This window comes from Rhinopithecus roxellana, chromosome 6 (assembly GCF_007565055.1).
Source record: "Rhinopithecus roxellana isolate Shanxi Qingling chromosome 6, ASM756505v1, whole genome shotgun sequence".
Classification (NCBI taxonomy): Eukaryota; Metazoa; Chordata; class Mammalia; order Primates; family Cercopithecidae; genus Rhinopithecus; species Rhinopithecus roxellana.
Genome location: NC_044554.1, coordinates 132,347,422 through 132,363,877, shown reverse-complemented (window position 1 = coordinate 132,363,877; position 16,456 = coordinate 132,347,422). Strand labels below are relative to the sequence as shown.

The 16,456-nt window shown below is 35.5% G+C and overlaps 1 protein-coding gene across 1 annotated transcript in view; it reads left to right on the top strand.

Annotated features, from left to right (window-relative positions):
• Positions 1 to 16,456, top strand: part of LOC104655124 (thrombospondin type-1 domain-containing protein 7A) — a 126,721-nt gene that overhangs the window by 48,538 nt on the left and 61,727 nt on the right. The window lies entirely within an intron of this gene.

The following is a 16,456-nucleotide window of genomic DNA, read 5'->3' as shown; positions in this document are numbered from 1 at the left end:
AATCTAGAAGAAATGGATAATTTCCTGGACACTTACACTCTCCCAAGGCTAAACCAGGAAGAAGTTGAATCCCTGAATAGACCAATAGCAGGCTCTGAAATTGAGGCAATAATTAATAGCCTTCTAACCAAAAAACGTCCAGGACCAGATGGATTCACAGCTGAATTCTACCAGAGGAACAAGGAGGAGCTGGTACCATTCTTTTGAAACTATTCCAATCAACAGAAAAAGAGGGAATCCTCCCTAACTCATTTTATGAGGCCAACATCATCCTGATACCAAAGCCTGGCAGAGACACAACAAAAAAAGAGAATTTTAGACCAATGACCCTGATGAACATTGATGCAAAAATCCTCAATAAACTACTGGCTAACCAAATCCAGCAGCACATCAAAAAGCTTATCCACCATGATCAAGTGGGCTTCATCCCTGGGATGCAAGACTGGTTCAACATACGCAAATCAATAAACGTAATCCAGCATATAAACAGAACCAAAGACAAAAACTACATGATTATCTCTATAGATGCAGAAAAGGCCTTTGACAAAATTCAACAGCCCTTCATGCTAAAAACGCTCAATAAATTCGGTATTGATGGAATGTATCTCAAAATAATAAGAGCTATTTATGACAAACCCACAGCCAATATCATACTGAAAGGGCAAAAACTGGAAGCATTCCCTTTGAAAACTGGCACAGGACAGGGATGCCCTCTCTCACCACTCCTATTCAACATAGTGTTGGAAGTTCTGACTAGGGCAATCAGGCAAGAGAAAGAAATCAAGCGTATTCAGTTGGGAAGAGAAGAAGTCAAATTGTCCCTGTTTGCAGATGACATGATTGTATATTTAGAAAACCCCATCATCTCAGCCCAAAATCTCCTTAAGCTGATAAGCAGCTTCAGCAAAGTTTCAGGATACAAAATCAATGTGCAAAACTCACAAGCATTCTTATACACCAGTAACAGACAAACAGAGAGCCAAATCATGAATGAACTTCCATTCACAATTGCTTCATAGAGAATAAAATACCTAGGAATCCAACTTACAAGGGATGTAAAGGACCTCTTCAAGGAGAACTACAAACCACTGCTCAGTGAGATAAAAGAGGACACAAACAAACGGAAGAACATACCATGCTCACGGATAGGAAGAATCAATATTGTGAAAATGGCCATACTGCCCAAGGTCATTTATAGATTCAATGCCATCCCCATCAAACTACCAATGACTTTCTTCACAGAATTGGAAAAAACTGCTTTAAAGTCCATATAGAAACAAAAAAAAAAAAAAGCCTGCATTGCCAAGACAATCCTACGTCAAAAGAACAAAGCTGGAGGCATCACGCTACCTGACTTCAAACTATACTATAAGGTTACAGTAACCAAAACAGCATGGTACTGGTACCAAAACAGAGATATAGACCAATGGAACAGAACAGAGTCCTCAGAAATAATACCACACATCTACAGCCATCTGATCTTTGAGAAACCTGAGAGAAACAAGAAATGGGGAAAGGATACCCTATTTAATAAATGGTGCTGGCAAAATTGGCTAACCATAAGTAGAAAGCTGGAACTGGATCCTTTCCTTACTCTTTATACGAAAATTAATTCAAGATGGATTAGAGTCTTAAATGTTAGACCCAGTACCATAAAAACCCTAGAGGAAAACCTAGGTAATACCATTCAGGACATAGGCATGGGCAAGGACTTCATGTCTAAAACACCAAAAGCAACAGCAACAAAAGCCAAAATGAAAAATGGGATCTAATTAAACTAAAGAGCTTCTGCACAGCAAAAGAAACTACCATCAGAGTGAACAGGCAACTTACAGAATGGGAGAAAATTTTTGCAATCTACTCATCTGACAAAGGGCTAATATCCAGAACCTACAAAGAATTCAAACAAATTTACAAGAAAAAAAAAACCCCCATCAAAAAGTGGGCAAGGGATACGAACAGACATTTCTCAAAAGAAGACATGCATAGAGCCAACAGACACATGAAACAATGCTCATCATCACTGGCCATCAGAGAAATGCAAATCAAAACCACAATGAGATACCATCTCACACCAGTTAGAATGGCAATCATTAAAAAGTCAGGAAACAACAGGTGTTGGAGAGGATGTGGAGAAATAGGAACACTTTTACACTGTTGGTGGGATTGTAAACTAGTTCAACCATTGTGGAAAACAGTATGGCGATTCCTCATGGATCTAGAACTAGAAGTACCATATGACCCAGCAATCCCATTACTGGGTATATACCCAAAGGATTATAAATCATGCTGCTATAAAGACACACGCACATGTATGTTCATTGCGGCACTATTCACAATAGCAAAGACTTGGAATCAACCCAAATGTCCATCAGTGACAGACTGGATTAAGAAAATGTGTCACATATACACCATGGAATACTATGCAGCCATAAAAAAGGAAGAGTTTGTGTCCTTTGTAGGGACATGGATGCAGCTGGAAACCATCGTTCTCAACAAACTGTCACAAGAACAGAAAACCAAACACCACATGTTCTCACTCATAGGTGGGAACTGAACAATGAAATCACTTGGACCCAGGAAGGGGAACATCACACACTGGGGCCTATTATGGGGAGGGGGGAAGGAGGAAGGATGGCATTGCGAGTTATACCTGATGTAAATGACGGGATGATGGGTGCTGACGAGTTGATGGGTGCAACATACCAACATGGCACAAGTATACATATGTAACAACCCTGCACATTGTGCACATGTACCCTAGAACTTAAAGTATAATAATAATAAAATAAATAATGTATACTTTGGGAGCCACATAAATGTTCATCCATCCTGATGCATGGTATTAAATATAGTAAAGGGCATAAATGATGATATATAAACACGTTTATGGCATATCTGCAGTAAAAACATAATACAAATTTTGTATATTCACTCTTGTTATGAAATCTTGGAAGGTGTCACTATAGCAACAACTTTTTAGCAGTTTTTTTTTTTTAAATTATACTTTTGAGTTCTGGGATATGTGTGCAGAACGTGCAGGTTTGTTACATAGGTATACACGTGCCATGGTGGTTTGCTGTACCCATCAACCTGTCGTCTACATTAGGTATTTCTCCTAATGCTATCCCTCCCCTAGCCCCCCACCCCCCCGACAGGCCCTAGTGTGTGATGTTCCCCTCCTTTCTGTCCATGTGTTCTTATTGTTCGACTCCCACTTATGAGTAAGAACATGCAGTGTTTGGTTTTCCGTTCCTGTGTTAGTTTGCTGAGGATGATGGTTTCATCAACCAATATCTTAGAGGAATCTTGTGATGAATAAAAAATGTGTAACTTGATTTTTGAGTGATTTAGAATTGTCGCTATCCTCTCAAGGAAATAAAAGAGGACAACAACAATTTGATTTTTAGTTTATTAGAAATTTATTGAGAGCCTAACCACACAGTACTAGGTACTTCTCAAGTTAATATCTTCAAAATGTTACAAAACAAAGGGTAGAATATCTGGAACTTTTTTATTATGTCATTTAATCTTCATATTTTAAAGAATCTTAGAGGTAGCCCAGCTTATACAAGGTACGTATATACAAGATTTCTATTTAAATAGAAAGGATAGAATGGTATTGTGCCACCCCTCAGCTTGATCCAGTGCTCCCAAATCCCTTTATCCTGCTGTACATTTTACATTTCTAAAGCGTGTATCATCTTATAACATACTATATAATTTACTTACTTGTTATGTTTCTTGTTTATTCTTTATCTCCCATTCAAGAATAGAGATTGATGAGGGTATCTTAGACTATTTTATTCACTGATGTATCCTGAGTACCTAGAATAGTAGGTGCTCAACAAAATTTGTAGAATAAATGGACGAGTAAAAAGCTGGATAGAGTGATTTTTTTTCCAGATAAAGAGTCACTACCTACTGGAGTTGCAGTGGTTTCTGTAGTTTGGGATGACCGTGGCAATTTCTTAAAATAAGACAGTCATGAATTTTTTTTTTTTTTTTTTTTTTTTTTATTTTATTATACTTTAAGTTCTAGGGTACATGTGCATAACGTGCAGGTTTGTTACATATGTATACTTATGCCATGTTGGTGTGCTGCACCCATCAACTCGTCAGCACCCATCAATTCATCATTTATATCATGTATAACTCCCCAATGCAATCCCTCCCTCCTCCCCCCTCCCCCCTCCCCATGATAGACCCCAGTGTGTGATGTTCCCCTTCCCGAGTCCAAGTGATCTCATTGTTCAGTTCCCACCTATGAGTGAGAACATGCGGTGTTTGGTTTTCTCTTCTTGTGATAGTTTGCTAAGAATGATGGTTTCCAGCTGCATCCAACCCCATCAAAAAGTGGGGAAAGGATATGAACAGACATTTCTCAAAAGAAGATATTCATACAGCCAACAGACACATGAAAAAATGCTCATCATCACTGGCCATCAGAGAAATGCAAATCAAAACCACAATGAGATACCATCTCACACCAGTTAGAATGGCAATCATTAAGAAGTCAGGAAACAACAGGTGTTGGAGAGGATGTGGAGAAATAGGAACACTTTTACACTGTTGGTGGGATTGTAAACTAGTTCAACCATTATGGAAAACAGTATGGCAATTCCTCAAGGATCTAGAACTAGATGTACCATATGACCCAGCCATCCCACTACTGGGTATATACCCAAAGGATTATAAATTAGTCTACTACAAAGACACATGTACACGTATGTTTATTGCGGCACTATTCACAATAGCAAAGACTTGGAATCAACCCAAATGTCCATCTGTGACAGACTGGATTAAGAAAATGTGGCACATATACACCATGGAATACTATGCAGCCATAAAAAAGGATGAGTTTGCGTCCTTTGTAGGGACAGTCATGAATTTTGCTGCATCAATTGACTTTTTCATTCACTAAAGAGTTCTCTGTTGCATGCAGTGTTGTTTGATAGCGTTTTACCCATCGTGGAACTTCTTTCAAAACTGGCGTATATCCTCTCAAACCCTACGACTGCTTTATCAACTACATTTATGTAATATTCTAAATTCTTTGTTGTCATTTCAACAATTGTCACAGCATCTTCACTTGGAGCAGATTCCATCTTAAGAAATTACTTTCTTTGCTCACCCATTGAGAAGCAATTCCTCATCTGTTCAAGTTTTATCATGAGATTGCAGCAATCCAGTCACATCTTCAGACTCCTCTTCTAATTCTAGTTCTCTTGCTGTTTCTACCACATCTGCAATTACTTTCTCCTCTGAAGTCTTGAGCCCCCTCAAAGTCATCCATGAGAACCAACTTCATTCAGACTCCTGTTAAGGTAGATATTATGACCTCCTTCCATGAATCATGAATGTTCTTAATGGCACCTAGGTTGGTGAATCCTTTTCAGAGGTTTTCAGTATACTTTGCCTGGATCCATTGCAGGAATAGCTATGGCAAGTATAGTCTTACAAAATGTAATTTCTTAAATAATAAGACTTGTAAGTCAAAATTACTCTTTGGTCCATGTGCTGCAGAATAGATATTGTTTTAGCAGGCATCCAAACAACATTCATCTCCTTGTACATCTCCATCAGAGCTCTTAGATGACTACATGCATTGTCAATAAGCACTAATTTTGAAATCTTTTTTCTGAGCAGTAGGTCTCAGCGGTGGGCTTAAAATACTCGGTAAACCATGCTATAAGCAGATATACTATCATCCAGGGTTTGTTGTTTCATTACTAAGCACAAGCAGAGTAGATTTAGCTTGATTCTTAAGGGCTCTAGGATTTTCAGAATGGTAAATGGGCTTGAAGTCACTAACTGCATTAACCCCTAATAGGAGAGTCAACCTGTCCCTTGAAGCTTTGAAGCCAGCCATTGACTTTTCCTCTTTAACTATGAAAGTCCTACATGTTGTCTTCTTCCAACAGGAGGCTGTTTCATCTACACTGAAAAATCTGTTGCTTAGTGTAGTCATCTTAATCTATTACCTTAGCTCAGTATTTGAGATAACTTGCTTCAGCTTCTATATCAGCACTTGCTGCTTTACTTTGAACTTTTATGTTATAGATAGCTTCTTTCCTTAAATCCAAACCAACCTCTGCTAGCTTGCAATGTTTTTTTTATGCAGCTTCCTCACCTTGCTCAGCCTTCATAGAGCTGAAGATAGGATCTTGCTCAATTAGGCTTTGGTTTAAGGGAATGTTCTGACTGGTTTGGTATTCTATCTGGACCACTAAAACTTTCTGCATATCAGCAGTAACACTCTAGCACTTTATTATTTGTATGTTCACTGGAGCAGTACTTCCAATTTCCTTCAAGAAGCTTTTCTTTGCATTCACAACTTGGCACCCCCAAACAATTACAATAGTAACATCAAAGATCACTGATTGCAGATCACCATAACAGATGTAATAATAATGAAAAAGTTTGAAATATTGCAGGAATTACCAAAATGTGACACAGAGACACAAAATGAACACATGCTGTTGGAAAAATGGCACCGATAGATTGGCTCAATGCAAGGTTGTCACAAACCTGCTATTTGTAAAAACTGCACGATCTGCAAAGCAAAATAAATCAAAACCCAGCAAAATAAGGTATACCTGTAAAACATTCTAATATACTTACATTATTTCTTTATCAAGTTTTATTACTCTATGTAATGCATTGGATATTAAATCTTAATGGAAAACTGGTGCTGAATACTATTAAAAAAAATCAAAGCCCAATTCAGATTTATCCTTTGAAAATAGTCATACTTTAGCTGAAGAAATTCTATACTAATTGAACTTTAATGAACAGAATGATTCCACATTTTACAGCTCAAGAATTTTTATTATTTTACTCTGACTTTTTGTGCTTAAAGAAAAAAATTAAAATTACAAAGAGAACATAAATCAATGTATCAGCCAAAATATTAAAATATATCTGTAGAAGTATTGAGGAAGAAAAAAGTCTTTTTCAGTTCATCTAGAGAAAAAGGGAGAGTTCTAGGTTTATTTATTGCCCTATTGTCAAACAAAATACAACATTATATTTAAGTGCTGGGCACACTTTTCTTTGTGCACTAAGATTCATGATCCAATGGCCCTAAAATTACCAGGCCTTGGTACTGCCGTGTGGACATCATACTGGCATTCAGAAAGCTAAAATACATTTTTTGTAGGCCACTTTAATTATATTCGTTTGTCTTCCAATTGTAATAACAATTAAATAGTTCAGAATAGTTTGCCTAATGCCTTATTAATATAAAATAATGTCTTTTTAACATTAATTTTTAAATATAGTGATTTGTATTGACTTTTCCACGTTTTCTCTCTTTGCCTAGTATGCTTGTGAATGATATTACAGAGGGCTTTCTGGACATTAATGAATAGCTTAAGCAACTGCTTTTTTGCAAGCATCTGTAGGATTCAGAGTATGCTTTGCTAGCACCCAAAGTTACTCTTTAGAAATTTGCTTCATACCAGTTTGCACTATAGCACTAATTATCAAAATAAGAAGGCTCTACAAATATTACAAATAAGGAAAAACCTTTTAATAGAATATCTTTATATTGTAAATATGTGTGTGGAATATTCATATCCTTGTGTGGCAACATTTAACATTGTTGCCTAACAGCCTAAGCAATCTACTGCTTATTCCACCAGCCTCTCACAGTTCTGACATAGATGATTCCAAAGCAGGTGTCATGTTTCAATGACCATTGCTAGCTACTGCAAGGAAGGAACTATAAATTTCAAACACTGTTGTATCACTCAGGGCCTCTAGTATACATGCCTCAGCTGTGGCTTTTCTACTAGCATTTGTAGGAACAGGAAAGAATCATCAAAAAAAAAAAAAAAAAAAAAAAACACTTGGAAAAGGAATACATCCTGGATGAATTTTAAAAATTATAATACCCAATTTACAAATAGACTTTAGTTTAAGAGTTGGTGCTTTTAAGTTGATATGGAACTCAAGATAAAACTGGTAAATATAATCATGAATATGGGTAGAGAATAACCCACCTGACCACTCAACCATAAAGTAACTGAAATGTATTACTTTTTGTAATAGGATTCTACCAAAGATTATATAGGTTCACTATTAGAGGTTAATTAGAAACAAAATTGAATAAGAAATTGTTCCTTATCATAGTGGATACTCGTATTTGAGGAAGAACATGTTTAATTAAACCAGGCAGAAAAAGCAATAAATAGAGTCTTGTAAACAAGCTGAAATAGAGTCCTAATTTCTCCAAAGAGCTTTTCCACTTGGTAGAATTTATTTAATGTCTAATTCATTTCAGATTTTCAATGTCTCATTTGATAGCATAGGGAGAGCTAGTTTTGCTTTTGCAGTTATCATTCACAACTGGAGTATTTTTTCCTTTCAAATGTAAAAGAGAGGCAGGAGGTGAGGGACAGACTTTTCCTGAGGTAACTAGTTGCAAGTTTAAAGAGCCAAGGAAAGAAGGAAAGAGCATCTAAGGATACTTGGGCACAAAGAGAAAGCAATTGCCTCGGGTAGAATTTAAATAAAATGTGGAGATCAGCACTAAGCTCACACAGGCTCCCTGAGGGAGTACAGAGGAGGTGATGAGGGAGACACAGGCTGGAGATTTTTCTGCAGCTGCCATTTGTGTCAGGTGTGATGGAAGAGCATCTGCCATTATCGTTTAGTTTTGTCTGTTCACGTCCTGACACCTCAACTATCTACTACTTCATATCATGGTTTTCAAACTGGGTTTTCCAGAGCCCCTTAGGCCAGGCTGTCAAACATAGGCCCCAATAGATCCTGTGTCCTTATTTGGCTTTCCTTTCAGATTTTTAGGAATAAAGTATTCCATTGCTTAAAATAAATTTCACTGCCAAGAACAATTCATTATTTGCAAAAACCAAACAAGAAAAATTAGAATTTTGCTTTTATCAACAATTTCTGCTACTATAGGAAATTTTAAGTAATGTGGATATAAAACAAAATTGACTCCCCTTTGATCTTTTAAATAGATATTTAAAAAATAAAACAGGAAATGTATCCAAATAACACTTTCCCCTCCCTTTGTTGAAATTAATTTATTGCCAGTTTATCCATGCTTGACCTTTGACCTGTAAAATATAAAATAATGTAGGAAGAAGAAACTTTCTTAAGCTTTTGGCATTTTCGTTTGGTTGCTTGGTTTTGCATTTTCTTCTATACCTGGAAATGGACGTTAAAAAAAAAAAACCTACTTTAAAAATCTTAAATTCTGAATGGTTCAAAACATGAATTCAATTTTAAAGCATTCCAATTATAATCTATTTAGATCTATTTCTCTGGTCCCCAGTGAGATGCTATGTGAAAATGTCAGTAATTATGGGAATGCAGTATCCGAGTCATTCTCTTAGAGAGTCATAGTTTGTATTACCCAAACGAGAAAGTCCAGGGTAAAGAGACCTGTAAAACCTAGTTTAATGCAGCAGTTTTTCCATTTATGACAGAATGCTTTTTGTTAAAATTATGTTTAATACTTATCGGAATCCAATAAACCAGTGTTTAGAGATCATCCTTTGCAAATACTTTCATGGCAATATTAGATTTTAATTGATTGAAAGAACAGTGCATTGCACTGGAACAAGTTAAAAATAAATCATTCTAATAAGCTTCAAAATTAATACATTTTCCATTACTTCATCTTCACCGTCTGTACACTCTATCAAATATGTTTGTATTCCTGACAAACCCCTATTACTAACGTGAAGTTTTTAAACTCTGTGTCTGATTTTCAATATCATGTTAGTTAAAATTATAAATGTTAAATATGAGGAGAAAGTCAATGTATAATTAATATGTGTAATGATTCCCAAGGTTTGTTATTATGGCTGAATAAGTAAAATATAGACACAGGTTCTTAAATATATAAGTTTATTTTCTTTTTTAACAAAATATATATTTGAAAGTGCAATATAATTATGATACTGACTACCTGGAGTTAGGCCAAACTTCACAGGTTAAGGGACCAGTACTCCACAAGACTCCTCTCACTTCAGATATCAGCCACAAATTTGGGAGTCCCCAAGCCAACCTTACTTCTCACAAGCTGGCTGCAAATTTCTGACTTCCCAGTACTGCCCCAGGCTCAATAATTCACTAGAACAGCTGACAGAACTTGGAAAAGCACTATATTTACCACTGCAGTTTTATAATGGCAAAAGGATACAAATCAGAACCAGCTTGAAAAGACAGGTAGCTGAGGTGAGGGGACATCTGAAACATGAAGCATCCATAATCTCTCCTTATGGAGTCAGGAGGCATCTTTCTCTCAGCACACTGATGTGCATTTCCAAACAGAAAGCTCACCTGAGCTTTGGTATCCAGAGTTTTTATTCAGGTTTCATTACATACGCATGACTGAGGAGGAATCATTGGCCATGTGGTTAAATGCAATCTCTCCCTTCTTAGAGGTGGGTCAGATAACATGTAGCTCAAAGCTCCAACTCTCCAATCACATGATTGGTCTCTCCGGTGTGACCAGCCCCTTCCTGAGATATCCCTATGGCATAATAAGTGGTCTGAGGAGCCCACCATGAATAACATAGATAGTTCTATCACTAGTGAAATTTCAGGGCCGAGAGATTTGCCTTTCAGGAATCAGGGACAAGGGCCAGGCAAATTCCTTATTACACAAGAGAAGCCTTTAGAGTTTGCTGTGAGAAATGCCCTTGGTAATGAGCTTGTATATAGATATGAACAAATGAATCTGAAAAAGCATAGTCATTGAGTAAACTCCCAGTATTAAAATAACAACAATAACAAAACCTCACAGCCATTCATACTGATGTTGAAATTTTCTGAGAAAATGTATAACTACTTAGCAGATATGAAAACATATGCCTTCAAATGTATATAAAATGAATAAACAATTAAAATAATATTTTATTATACTTCTGCAAATTTTCCTGGGTACTTTACTATGATAATTAATTGCCTAATGTTGATTTATAACTTTTCATCCATCAAATACACAATGAGTAGAACATTGGAACATAGGAGTTTGGATATATACATAGTAATTTGGTTGCCCCAGGTATCAGATCACCAGTTTTTAATATATAATTGCTCCAGAATATTGTCCATTTGGAAAATTTTTGCAAAATTTTTTTTTTCAATTTTTTCCAGCTTAGACAATAGACAGACAATAGATAAGAGACTAGCTACATCTTCTCATTTCCAGTTGCAGTCAAGTGCATATAATACACATTTAAGTAGAAGAGATTTTTGAGGTTGCTTTTGAAATTAATCCAGATGTTTCAAAGAGAATGCCAGAGTTACTCATTCACACAGCTATAAATCAGAACCAACCAGTATTTTCTATGTGCTTTCAAAATGAATTCTTTGATCCATCAACAGTGCTTCTTTCAACAGCACAATTTAGTAATTGTGAAGTTTGTTGAAATCTACTTTATCTCCACATTCATAATTCAAATGAATGAGTGATTGTATGTATCTCAAAGGCAATATGTCCCCCAGTTGCCACTTTAAGCCTGCAAGTGTTTTGTGTTATTTCAACCTGAAAGCAGCAGTCAAAAATATAGTCAGAAGTCTGGAGTTTAATTTTTCCAAGTGTCAAATTCTGTGTTGAACTGCTGAAAGTTTTAATATCCTAATTGTGAAGTCATTCATTTTATTCCAGCATCCTCAAAAACCATACATTGCTATAAGATGCCAGCAGTTTATTTAGCCTTAAAACATTCTAAATGTTTTTCTGTCTTTCCACCCCCATGGTTGTTCGGTGTTAATTGCCCTAAAAAATGATCTGAGCAGAGAAGGCAGAGGAATGCTTATCTAGCAGTTCACCAGTAGCATTAAGGGTTTTAGTGGTGCTAGATAAACATGACAGGCAATTATTGAATGTTGTCAGACATTGGAAAATAAAATTGAGATGCTAGGCAATATACAGTTTTGCAGTTTTATCTTTATCTCAGTTTCTAATTTGTATCTTTTAACAGTTTAATAGGCTGAATTTTATTCGAGAGATGTTTTCTGGAATATGCTATTGGAAAATCAGACATAAAAGTTTTATATCTCCTTCCTTAATAACACAATGTGAATCATGAAGTCATACATGTTAAATCTTACTAAAGCCATAATATTTCAATCAAAAAAAGAATTTCCATTTATCTGTTACTCTGTGGGGTAGTGACATGAAAGACTACCATGTGCTTCTATTTTCAGTTATAATTACTGAGCTAAAAAAGGCTAGAGGTTTACTTTTGAGGGACATTTTGCAGTGTATCAAGGTGGGAGAATGCAATGCTTCTAAAAATATTTCAATAACTTATTACCTTTGAAATACTAGTGCTCTTTTGCCAGAGCCATTGATAATATTTGGAAATGATTTGGATGGTTTTTAATTCACTGTAATCTTACAAATATTATTAAATAATCTGGTCATAATGCTATTGATTTGGAAATGACTTTAGATACTTTTAAAGTTTGATTCTATTAACCTATTATTTATTTAAAGAAAATAAATTATTACTGGCCCTAAAATAAGAGGAGTTATTTTTAGGCATCTCTTACTATTTTAGGTCAATTAATTTACTGCCTGAGCTGTTAGAAAAAGGGAATGGAATTTGAAATATACTTCAACTCAGAATCATGAAGGGGCTTATTTCTCCACCCCAAAGCATAAAGTCAAAATGTAAGATTTAAGTAGATCACTGCAATCTATTTTAAAATTTCAGTAACACTACTCTGAAATATTCCTTTAGTTCTTCGTTGGACTTTCCTCTGGACCATTATCGATACTCCAAAAGTCATCTTGAATATATGTGAAGTTACATTAGAAACTTAGCACTGGCATCTTCTTTCTGTCTTCTCTGTCTCACAACAAACAAAATCCCAAGTCTGCCACATCTGCCCTCCAGAAGATTATCTGGGACTAATCCCCACTTTCAGAACTTTTCATTGTATCCTAATCTTCATGCCAAATCTGTGATCCTATTTTTTAAAATTTATACTTCATTTACAATGGATGATATAATACACATACCATCCAATTTATCAATTTCTCTCCTAGGAGTACACCAAACAGAAACACATACATATGTCTATCAAAAAACACGTTCTAGAATATTCATAGCAGCGATGTTAACAATGGCCCCTTATTGAAAACTACCTAAATGCCTACCAACAATAGAATGAATAAATAAGCCATAGTATAGTCACACAATAGAATGCTACACGTCAGCTAGAATACACAGTATTCAGCAATATGCACCAATATAGATGAAATGCACATCACAATGTAGAGTGAAAAGGCTAGCACAAATGGATATACACTATATGATTCCATTTACATGAAATTTTTAAAAAGTAAAACTATTCTACACTGCGAGTAGTCAGGATAGTTGTTACTTTTCTAAGAAGAGGTAGTGGCTGGAAGGGAATACAGAGGAGAGTTCTGGACTATTGATTTCATGGGTGTATTCAGTGAAATTTACATCTATGGAAAATGCACTTTCGTTTATGAAGACTACAATACAAAGGTTAAAACAAATATCTCTGACAAATGTATAGGAGATACTACATAAAAAGATATGCCAGAAATCTATCTTCCATTTTTTTGGTTCTGCCTGTATCTTACAGTAGCTCTTCCTAACTTAAGTCCTACACAATCACACACACAAATGATTGAAAGTAAAACTTGTGAAACCTGAGTAAGCACGATGGATTGTATTAATGTCAGTAACTTGAGAGTGGTGAAAGCTTGTATTTTTAACATGTGTCTCAGGTAATTTATGATTAGGCAAGGCTAGGAAATACTATATAGTAAATTAATATTTTAACACTTTCAATACAGGACAGTTGGGGCAAAATCTTATAGATTAAGTTTGCCATTTTGGTTTAAAGGTGGTCTGACTTTCCTGTAGTTAAAGAAATTAATATTTGTTGGTTCTTTTTAAAAACCTACCTACGCTAAAAAGAATAAAATACTGAAGAATAAATATAACAAAATAAGTTCAAGACCTGTACACTGAAGACTATAAAACATCATTGAAAGAAATTAAAGATCTATATAAATGGAAATAAATTCCATGTGTCTGAGTTAAGATGGCAGTACTCCCAAACTGTTCAACAAATTTGACACAATTCCTATCAAAATCCTAGCTGCAATTTTTTCAGAAATTGACAATCTAACTCTAAAATGCATATAGAAATTTGACTCAAAATAGCCAAACCTATCTTTAAAAGGAAAAACAAAATAGGAAGGCTCACACTTCTGGATTTCAGTACTTGCTACAAAGTTACAGTAGTCAAGACTATGGTGCTATCATGAAATGAGACACAGAGATAAATGGAATTTAGGGTTCAAAACTAAATCATTACATTGTGGCCAACTGATTTTCAACAAGGGTGCCAAAACAGTTCAATTAGGAAATAACAGTATTTTTCAACAACTGAAGACAGGATAACTCAATAACCACATGCAAAAGAATGAAGTTGGACCTCTACCTTTTATCATAAACAAAAATTAACTCGAAATGAAACATGCACCTAAATATAAAAGCTAAAACTATAAAATTCTCATGAGAAAACACAACTATAAACCTAGATGACCTTGATTTCAGTAGTGGGTTCCTAGATATAATACCAAAGCACTAACAACCAAGGAAAAAAGACAAACTGGTCTTCATTAACATTTTTAACTTTTGTTCTTCAAGGAACACTAAAATTTTAAAAAAGAGACAATAACAAGTTTGATAAGAATTCATAGAAATTGGAACATGCATACGTATCTTGTGGAATGTAAAGTGGTGCAGTCATTTTGGAAAACAGTTTGACACTTCCTGAAAAAGCTAAATGGGTTACCACATGACTGAGCAATTTCACTGTAATGTATATATTCAAGGGAATTGAAAATGTATGCCCACACAGAAGCTTGTAAACAAATGTTCCTAGCAGCATTATTCATGATAGACAAAAAGTGAGAACTCGAATGTCCATTAACTGATGAGTGGATAAACAATGTGAAATGTCCATACAATGAAATATTCAATCATAGAAAGGACTGAAGAACTGATACATGCTATAACATAAATGAACCTTGAAAACATTGTACTAAGTGAAAGAAACCAGCCAGGCATGGTGGTTCACACCTGTAATCCCGATACTTTGGAAGGCCAAGGATCACTTGAGGCCAGAAGTTCTAGACCAACCTGAGCAACACAGTAATACTTCATCTCTATTAAAAAAATATGAAAATCCACCTGGCATGATGGTGAGCACCCTTAGTCCCAGCTCAGCTACTTAAGAGGCTGATGTAGGAGGATCTCTTGAGTGCAGGAGGTCAAGGCTGCTGTGAGCTATGATGACACCACTGAACTCCAGCTTGGGTGACAGAGTGAGACATCATCTCTAAAACAAAAAAGAAATAAGATCACGTAATGTTTTATTTCATGTATATAAAATGTCTAGATTAGGCAAATTCATAGAGATAGAAAGCAGATTCATGGTTGGCAGGGGATGAGGAAAGGGAAAATAGGAAGTGGCTGCCAGTAACCATAGAGTTTATTTTTGGAGTAAAACAGATGTTCTAAAATTAGATGGTGGTGATGGTTGCACAACTCAGCAAACATACTGAAAACCAAAACGAGATTATTTTTATGGAATATTAATTATATCTCCATAAATTTTTTAAAATCTACCTAGAGTTGCCTAGTATCAACTGTTTACATTATAATCATTGTCAAAATCGAATCTCTGCTGTTGAGATAAAATGGTAAGGCAGAGTGTTTTCCTGTACCAAGAACACCCTCTCTCCACATTCAGACTATTATAGAGGACAATCGTGTATTTCATTCTTGACTAGAGGAATTTTGCTGTTTTCACATGTTTGCCTTGAGAATAATAGTGTTTAATTTGTATTGTGAAATGGCAAGTTTGTAGTTAAGAACTATTCAAAGATAGAATACTCCCATTTCCCAAAACAAATCTGTGCACTATTAATTGAATTGGTTGGGTGATTTGATGGAATAAGTACTGGATCAGACCTCAGAAAACTTTTCCCCATCCCTTACTGTGTAACCTTGGACTCAGTCAGTCGTCACTCTGCATTTGTTTTCTTATCTGCCTGTTAGAATATCAATACTTGCACAATTCACACATAAGATTTTCAAGAGAAGCAAATGGATATAAGATGTGAAGGTGCCTTGAAAGTGACAGCATGTAAAATATGAGACATCACTTAACATCCTTCATTTTTCTTCAGATTTTATTTTCAAAGGAGGAGAAAAACAAGATGCTAAGTTAAATGGCTCCTTTTGGGTATTGAGTGAAAGGGACTGGGATTTCTTAAGAAAGAATGTTGCATGGACTCAGAACCCTGAACTTGTGTGACATTAACAGATAGAGTTTTACAGAAAACTGTTATAATTTTTTAATGTATCATTCTGTCAGCATGAGAATGATATGGCAGTAGACAGGTTATTGTCAA